The following is a 9925-nucleotide window of genomic DNA, read 5'->3' on the forward strand; positions in this document are numbered from 1 at the left end:
CACCATTCTCTTTATTCTTCGTATGAAGGAGGCGGAGTGCTAGAAATACAGTCAAAGCTTCTACAATGATTCTAATAAAATGCCGCCAGGGGACTGAGAATTCAGCGAGAGTCCGTAGGCTTTCAGACTGAATAACCTAGATCCAAATATTTCCGGAAGCTAAATTTCTAATTCAATTTATACTTATTTATTTTAGGTCGATTGTGAAGCAAAATCTACAACTTATATTAATCACTCTCGACACTTCATCGCCACGAGGGTATGAGGGAATAGAGGCCAGTTTTCATTTTTAATGCTGAGCGCCAAGCAAGGGAGCTACTGGTACCATATTCACGTCTTTGGTATGACGTGGCGAGGATCGAACCCACGACCGCCCGCATTCGAAGCGGACGCTTACCGAGGCAGCTTAATTTCTCAACAAGGCCACCACAGTTACACTATGTGTTGTGTAACAACTGCGAATGGCTGAAACTACTACGTTTCTACTAAGAAAACAGAGAGATTTGCTTGTAGAACAAACAGTCGAATAAGAGCAAAAATGGCGACTTTTGATAGAATGAAGACAGTCAGCTTGGGTTTGTGTTTATGTCTCTAATTCCATGTAACCTAGCTTTACATTAAAGCACATATAAAATAGAGAGGATACTGGGTATATTACCTTTTAGTGTAAGCCAGCAGAAAAATTTGTTTGTATTTGTTTCATCTTTTGAAAGTCTGTCATATATCTTGCACTAGAAATAGAATCAATATCATAGACATTCAGCTAAAGTGGCAACTGATTGAATAATCAAAAGTATGACCAGACCGGTATTAAAATTTAGTTATAGCACTCCGCCATAGGGTCCATTGAGTTCCAAATTCTTTAATTATTTTTATATAAAAATGTCAATAATTCTCGATAAACTATCACAAGGGTGCAGGTAAATGCCAGCGTCCTGACTATCATGCTGTAGGATCCAAACGTTGTGTGTTCACCCTAGCTATGCTTTGGTAACTGCTTGGCAAAAGCTTCTCTCACATGACGTCGATCTTTATTGTTGCTTATTACATGTCTGAGATTCGACCACGAGTCCCGCTCCCTGTTGGTTTCGCAGACTAGAAATGAGCCGTGCCATGGGAAAACCAACATAGTGGCTTTGCGACCAGCATGGATCCAGACCTGCCTGCGCATCCGCGCAGTCTGTCCAGGATCCATGCTGTTCGCTAACAGTTTCTCCAATTCCAATAGGCTTTAAAAGCGAACAGCATGGAGCCTGACCAGACTGCGCGGATGCGAGGGCTGGTCTGGATCCATGCTGGTCGCAAACCCACTATGTTGATTTTCTCATGGCACGGCTCAAATGTTGTCGTAAGTGTGCAAGACAGATGTTCCGATCATGACATAGCGTCATTATGTGTTCATGACCCTGTCCCATGTTTACAGACTTAGCAGAGTTTGATAGTAAGACTTTCTTTTTCATTTATTATAAATTATTTGCATGTTCGAAGTTATATGTTACCATAATGATACTTTTGAGGTGACTTTTCAGTATTGATGGTCAGTCTCAATTGGAATCTAATCTTGAAGTTCTGTTAAAATTTGCTGACATAGTTTCAAAAAGTTTTGTGAACATGGGGCCCGACTGTGGCAGATCAACTGCTATTTCAGTTCTTATGGTCTTACGATGGAGACGTGAAATAGTTAACTCACGGACGTCAAAAAAAATCAAACAACAGCAAAAGGTTAATGGTATATTGGTAGTTCTGGCCTGTTTGCTGATTGCAAGTAGCTGGAGTTCAAACACTATGTCTCGTAAGATCAAAAGCATTATTTACATGAACTTCCGGCCCGGTTGTATATTCTACATACACGGAACATTGCCCTGAGCCTTCTATTCATGAAACGACTAACATATGCTGTTCTTGTGTAGTTTGTTAACGACATTTTGAAGTACAAATTGTAGCTTTCAAGTGTCACGATACACCGCGTTAAATCGGCCGCTTGATTTTCTGAACTCATCGAAATCATTGCGCCAGAAACAAAAAAAATGAGTGAACTGGTTTCTAGTAAATTTTTCTTTCCTCCAAAATACAATTTCTGTTATCTAATAGAATTTCAATTGTAATTTTATTTGGTAATGGCGTTTCATCCGTATATTTTAACAATCCGTTGCTTCCAGTATCATGTTAGTGTCCTGCCTATGGCAAGCTAGTCGAGGTCAGTTCTGGTTTCCGTACAGCCAAAATTGATTTACCATCGCGTGAAATTAGCAATCGTGTTTCTTGTATGCAATTTATATTGATATGAATCAGAGCGATAGACCATCAAAGGTTTGTCAAACACGAGACGAACCAGGGAACCATGGTAGTCATCTGGTATACGAGAATGTACATTTTGTGTAGAAAGATTGTCCCGGTTTAATCATACCTTAAGAGACATTAAAAAGTGTTACCATATACATTGTAATGGGCACGTTGCAAAAACGCTAATTAATTTGAAATATAACATTGCACGTGTGAGCAGACTAGTCCAGTTCTAAAACTTACATTGCAGCGAGTAATAGTTGGTTATTTGAAAGTTCAGCTTCAATATACCAACATGGGGTCATGATTAATGCACCAATACACTTCATTGTTTTATATAAAACTGATGTTTACGGAGATGTCTATAATATTGGTATTATATGGAGACAGCACTTTTTCATTTAGAATTTAAAATTATCAAGCGAACGCTGTTTTCTAATTTCTATTTTCCTTTATTTTTAAAAAACCAAGCTTGCAAACACAAATAATATACGCGGAATAATTTCACAACTTATACAATTCGAAATATCGGGTTACGATCATACTCCACATTTATAAGAGAAGCAGTACACTCATGGCACTTTCAACTTTATAGGAGCAGTGTCAGTGTCAGTTTTAATACATTCTTATTACATAATTGATGTACTGGGAGTGGAATAAAGTCAATATATAATTTTGGTAATACCCTACCGTAATAAAGGTTTGACGCTGGTAAACGTCATTAAGTATTGGAAACATTATGTTAGTCGAATTGAATTTGTTTATAAATATAATAGGTAAAGAAAGAAGAAAGGAGCCGCGCCATGAGAAAACCAACATAGTGCATATACGATCAGAATCGATCCAGACCAGCCTGCTCATCCGCGCAGGCTGGTCTGGATCCATGCTGGTCGCAAATGCACTATGTTGGTTTTCTCATGGCGCGGCTCAAATGTTGGTGTTTCAGCGTGAAAAGCTTACATGTGATAAAAAGTATTTTACATTTGTTTCTTTCCACATTGAGTTTATTGAATTCGTTTGATAAATTCAATGTAAAAAAATCCTCTGCATAATTGCATATTGTTAACAGTTATCTTACAAAGAATTAGATAAATGAAATGAATAAATCTTAAGCTAAATTGCATATACAAAAGCAGCAATAATTATATGCAAGTAATACACATAAGATTAAAACCTAAATCTAAAGTAAAACTATACAGATAACATTGATCTAATAAATAGTGCATTAATTATGTACAGCCACAAATTAACAACAACCTGTATGCATTTTACGGCTGTAAACGACATGTATTTTTGTTCAAAATCACAGTCATGATTATTTCAAATTTACACCTGTAGATTTCATATAATAACATTGATTTTACAGCTGTAGATTTCAACTTACAGCTGTAAAACGACTGTAAACTTAACGCAAATTTACAGCTGTAGAAATATTACAGGTGTTGAAAAAGAGGACATTATTTTACGGGATAGCTGAGGTACAAAACGTTTTAAGATGAATTGTAATTCTCTAGAAAGGGTAGCAATTGCTACAAAAATGGCAAAATAAAAATCTTGTAAGTAAAAAAAACAATAATATGAAATATTTTTACAGTAGAGCATTTGCAAAATTTAAGAGTAGGATACAAAGTAGAAACTATGCATCAGATCTTGTTGATAGAAACTTTCTTTGTCATAAAAACATATGACTTCAAATATAGTGTAAAAAGTTAATGCATACACTTATACATATCCTTTTACAACTATATTGCATAATAAAACAGTTGCACTTACTCCATAATGGTTAAATTCCAGTATTTTAGAAGATGTGGTGTCTCGGTGAACTTCAGTTATATCCCGCCAAAATTAGTTAAAGATGGCTGACAGTACTCATGTTTCCCTCCAAAAACGTAAGTTACAGCTGTAATTTTAAGACACGACCATTTTACAGCTGTAATTTTCAACTGTATTTTTTACAGCTGTATTTTTGAGAATTGCATGTTTTACACCTGTAAATTTCAACTGTATTTCTGGTCATTTTCCACTTACAGGTTCTTTACAACTGTAATTTCAACATACGGTTCATTTACAGACGTTTGAATTTTCGCACAGGAAGTTGTAAGTTACAATTAATTTAGTTAGTTTTCTTTTAGAATATTGCCACTGATGACAAAATGTTGGATGAAATACATTTTCTCAATTTCTATTTTAAGAAATACAAGGTAAAAAAAATATTTCGAATTTCAAATAAGAATATATAGGTTATAAAGATGCAAATCAAACTTAACCTTTAGCCTGTTAAATTTCTAAAATGGACTGGTCCATCTTTCACATTCGACAGTACCACTTCTTATTCAAAGGAGTCTTCACTGAAAATTTACTGACTGAATAGCGAACAATGCAGACCATGATGTGCAGACTGATCTTGCACTGGTCGCTATTGCAGAATCACTAGGCGCCAGCAGGCTGAAAGTTAACTATCACATGGAAACATAAACAGAATATGAGTTTTTATGAAACAATATTTGTAAGTATATGAAGCATAATTCATCAAAGTGACTACCGTACATGTAGCAAGCAATTATATTTGCAACTAAATTGGTTACCAATGAATTCATGTATACACATTAACTAAAGCATTCATCAACACACTTATGCATATGCAGTAAAGTAGTAATGACATTTGTACAAGAAATGCTTATCATGGAAAATGTATAAACAAGTAAGCTAAAGATTAATGTCATTCATCAAAGAAAATCACGCATAGGCAGTCGGATTATGTCTACCCAAGTCACCAGAAAAATAAATAAAGGGTCGTTAGTATAAACCAACAAATAAAGTAAAAATTAATGAACAATAACAAGAAGGAAAATTCTTAGAATTTTTCAATCAAGTGTGTATTCTTTCCACTATAATCACTTTTCTGTTAAAAAAATATAACATAGACTTTTTAGAAGATACATGATACATAGTTTCATGCTTTTTGTACACTACTAAATATCTTATATATAAAACTCTTCAAAATAAAATGAAACCTTAAAGATATGTATTACAGGTTATTATTACTATATAATTCATTATTACCAAAATAGACGGAATTCACAACGCGGACTGTTGAAAGTGGTATTATACCGTATGCCTAATGCTACAAATGCACTCAAAAGGACTATTCTTTATAAAAGTTGTTCACAAGACAAAACTGATCATGACTACAAAAAATATATGGGACACTAAAGGGAATAAAATGTCTTATCCATCAGCAATAAATAAATTAATTTTCCTTAACAATGTTAACCCCATAAGCCAAAAACAAAACAGTTCTACGGCATTTTAGATACCAAGCAAAAGGAACTGGGTAGAGGAAATAATTTTGTAAATTTGTATGACCTTTTCTGGATGGTTGATGTGAACTGTGAGAAAAAAATACTTGTTAATTTTATGACCTTTTTTTAAGGACCTACAATGAACATAAAATGAAATTGAAGACAAATATCAAAATTCTGTAATACAGTTCGTTTAAGCAGGGAAATTCAATACTGTAATAATAGAAATCGAAATAGTTAGGCACAGGTAATACTTTACTCCACAATTGATGACTCTATTCCCTTTGATGACCTTTGTTTTAAGAGTCATAAGGATTGATTTAAAAGACCATTCCAAAAATGTATTGGCTTTCAAACTATTTAAATATAACAAGAGAATGAAGTATTGCCATGCAATACAAAGTCCACTACTGGAAGGCACCTAATTTTCTCTACTGCAGTTATAACATAATGAACTGATATCTGTCAATGATGTATAAACAATATTGTACTATACATACAATATGTTATAAAAACACTTGGATTAAAATTTGCATATATAAAAACCTACTTTTGTTTTCATATAGAATTGTTTGACTGATTATAAAAAAAGTTATCATATCAGTTATTTATATAGTAACAACAAAGGGAAATTAATTCTAAAAAAAAAACATACTGTATAATATAAGCCCATAAAAAACTCTTTACCAAGTAGAGATAGGTCAAAATACACCTAAAAATTGGATGTAACATGCATGTGGTACCACAGAAAAGTGGTCTTGATTTTTCCCTACAGCCAGTAATAAAAATGATACAATATAATCTATTTATAGTAAAAACAAAGGGAGGTAGGGTAAACTGATCGTGAGTCGGACACATGATTGAGTCTCGGCTCGTTCCTGTGTTACCTGCTGAAGCTATGCTCCCGCGCATATCGTTGGTACCCTTTATAATATCTCTCAGACGCTTCCCTGACGTTTTTCTATTGATAAATACGTTATTACTGACAGAAAAAGCGTCTAGAAGACAATAGGTCAAATTCGATCGTGAGTCGGACGAAAGTGATCTCGACTCGGACAGATGCTACAAGCTTGTAAAAACTGCTTTAGAGCATTATATTATCTACTTTAAACAGTTAAAAGACTTATGATGACGCTAATTTAAGCGTACTTTTACTTGACATTGACGATATGTTGTGTTAGATATCATCAATTTCGGTCCAACGCATTGAAACAATCTGGAAAAAGTTACTAATTCGCCTCCGTTATTTAATGGTTAAGATCGTGTTATTTGTCTCAGTAAAGGGTCATAATTTCTCATCACTTTATTAATATTAGGATCAATGGTAACTTATAACTTGTATAGGTGCACAACTCTTCATGCTGAGTAACAATCCTATATACAGTTTCAAGACCCCAGGTTAATTTGCAAGCTGCATGCAAGTATAGTTTCGGATGGGCGAACGGACAGACGTATGGTGGGCTACACAAAAAGAAGAGAAAAAATAAAACAAACAACAAACATGGTTTCTGCAATTAAATCAATCAAACTCCATTGTCGACAAAATTTTATCGATGCACAACACCTTGTCTGTCTAAGGGGATCAATACACTAAGGGCACATTGTTTCGAATTGTAGCCTGATTTCAGAGAGTTTTGAATTAAAGTAAACCTACAAAAGCATGTGCAACAGTTGTTTATAATCCTTTTATCATTAATTTAAATAAGATGTATTAGCCCAGTTCATATTGCTTTCTTTGGACATGAAACACATGTGTATTGTCTTCCCGCCAAAATATTATGCAGAGTGCGTCAGCAATAAATTCTTTTTGTGCTCAGAGTTCGGGATTTTTGTTTATTGTTTCTGTATTTCAAGTCGTGAAACTTGAGATTCTGATCTATTTTCATATTAACATCAGATAAATTGGAGACATCAAATAAAAAAGGCGGCATCCGTAATGATTTTTTTTGATGGCAGTGCCTACACGTACGAATATAATCGGGGAGGTACATGTATATTGAACGAATAACTTAAAGAAAGGTTATCCTTCTCAGGACCAGAAATGGACAAAAAAATATTAGTTCCTGCTGTAATTTCTCTTTTGATCCATATTGATCTGAAAATGGAATAGCCCTTCCGCAAAACACAATATCCGTCACGAAACGCACGTGATTCTTTCCCGCCAAAATTATAATGTGTCCACAGCGTATTTTTTTGCAAGCGTGCACAAGTCGATCTCAATAAAGTATTCTCAGATGTTAAACTTGAGGTTCTTAAATTTAAGGTTCTTACAGTTTTGTATATAGAGCTTCTGTATGTTTGTGAGATTCGATACGCGTGTTTTTTTCTTCTTTCCTTTCTTTAGAACGGAAGCAATATTGCAGCAGATGAATTTGTTTTGTTGTTTTTTGTTTATGACACTTTCTATCAATCAAATATAGGTTCTTACACATGTATTTGCAACATAATTATTGAAATTTACGAGCAAAAATAACATTTACATCTAGGAACATATAAAAATGGTCTGACGTAAGTATGGTATTTCGTGCTTTGAAAATGTTTGCACTCGTCGGCAACATGAACCTTATTTTGAAATAAAAATTAGGTCCGTTTGCTGCTGTCTCCCGACCTACCTTCTTGTCGGCCTGTGATAGAGACTCGGGGCTTAATTGAAAGAGCTGCAGTGTCACGTGAATGCAGTTTGGGTTAATGTTCTCCCAATGATCAAAACTTGTAAAAAATCCGCTGAGTGGAATAAAAAATCGGAGCGCGCTTTTTGAGCGGGTAGGTCGGGAGACAGCAGCAAACGGACCTAATTTTTATTTCGGCCTGACGCCTGATACGCAGGTCATTTCATTTACCATAGGTCTTTGTATTATTTTCATATAAAAGTTTAATTAATGCGTCCATAAAAAAATGCAAAGTTTTGAAAATATCACGATGCGCAATGATAATTTTCAGGATAGTTGCATCAAACAAACAAAACTGAAAAGTTGTAATAAACTGCAATTAACATTAACAGGTCAACACTGTTTAACAAAACAATATGAACCTTAAAGCGTTATAATAATGTGTCTAATTAAGCAACAGTTTTATTTTAAACTCTATGCGCCCTTTTGTTACAGCAATGTCACGTTTAAATACAAAAAGACATCCGTAGATCTGTATTTTTTTTTATTCTTCTATTCGTGTTTGCAAATTAGAAAAATAGTTCAAATTATGAAAGTTATCTACATAAAATAACTACAAAAGAAAGATGTGATTTGAATATGATGTTGATAATGAGTCGGACACTGTCCGTCTCTATATCAAATTGCATATTTTCTCTGTCCGAGTCTAAATCGATTTGATAGCTTTCATTTTAGCGCCTACAGCCTGTGAAAAACAAAGTAGGATGATGAAAGAATGATTTATTCCTTTGTATTAATGCCATATCTGTCTATTTGTTGCATGTTAGGTGTCTGTTATACTTCCGTGCAGAAAATAAACAAGGTTAAAGCAAAATGAAACTTGATTTTCATCTGAATTGATTTTTTAAAATCCCGCGATTTGTACTGTTTACGTTCTGCATTGTGGCAAAGAGCAGAAGTGTGTCATGTAACAAAGAAAGGCAACTCGTAACAAATGGGATGTTTATTTTTCGGCTATTGAAAAGCTATTTGCGGTCTTACAGCGATATTAAGATAAAAATGACCGTCAAAATCGTCCGACTCTCGATCGCGTCCGACTTAAGATCAGTTTACCCTAATTCTAAAAACAATGCTGCCTCATTGTGGTGAACATTTGTGCCAAGTTACATCAAAATGCCTCCATGCATAAAGAAGAAATCTCCGGACAAATTCATTCTTTAATTTGACATTTGATCTCCAAGTGCGACCTTGACCTTTAAACTAGGGTTCTGGGTGTTGCGCATGACACGTCGTCTCTCCATGGGGTACATTTATACCAGGTAATATTGTAATACCTTGATGCATGACAGAGTCCTGGACCGGACAGGAAAAAATCTATTGACCTTTGACCTCCAATTGTGACCTTGACCTTTGAGCTAGGTGTCCGGGTTTTGCTCACGACATGTCGTTTCATCATGGGGAACAATTCTGCCAAGTAATATTAAAATCCCTTCACACATGGAAGAGTTATGGACCGGACAGGAAAAAAGTCCTGTTGACCTTTGACCCCCAACTGTGACCTTGACCTTTGAGCAAGGCGTCCGGGATTTGCGCATGACACGTCATCTCATCATGTGGAAAATTTGTGCCAAGTGATGTTAAAATCCCTTGATGAATGATAGAGTTATGGACAGGACACGAAACAGACCCTGTTCATGCCATGTTAACATTTGACTGCCAAGTTTGACCTTG

This window comes from Mercenaria mercenaria, chromosome 14, assembly GCF_021730395.1.
Source record: "Mercenaria mercenaria strain notata chromosome 14, MADL_Memer_1, whole genome shotgun sequence".
In the NCBI taxonomy this organism is placed as follows: Eukaryota; Metazoa; Mollusca; class Bivalvia; order Venerida; family Veneridae; genus Mercenaria; species Mercenaria mercenaria.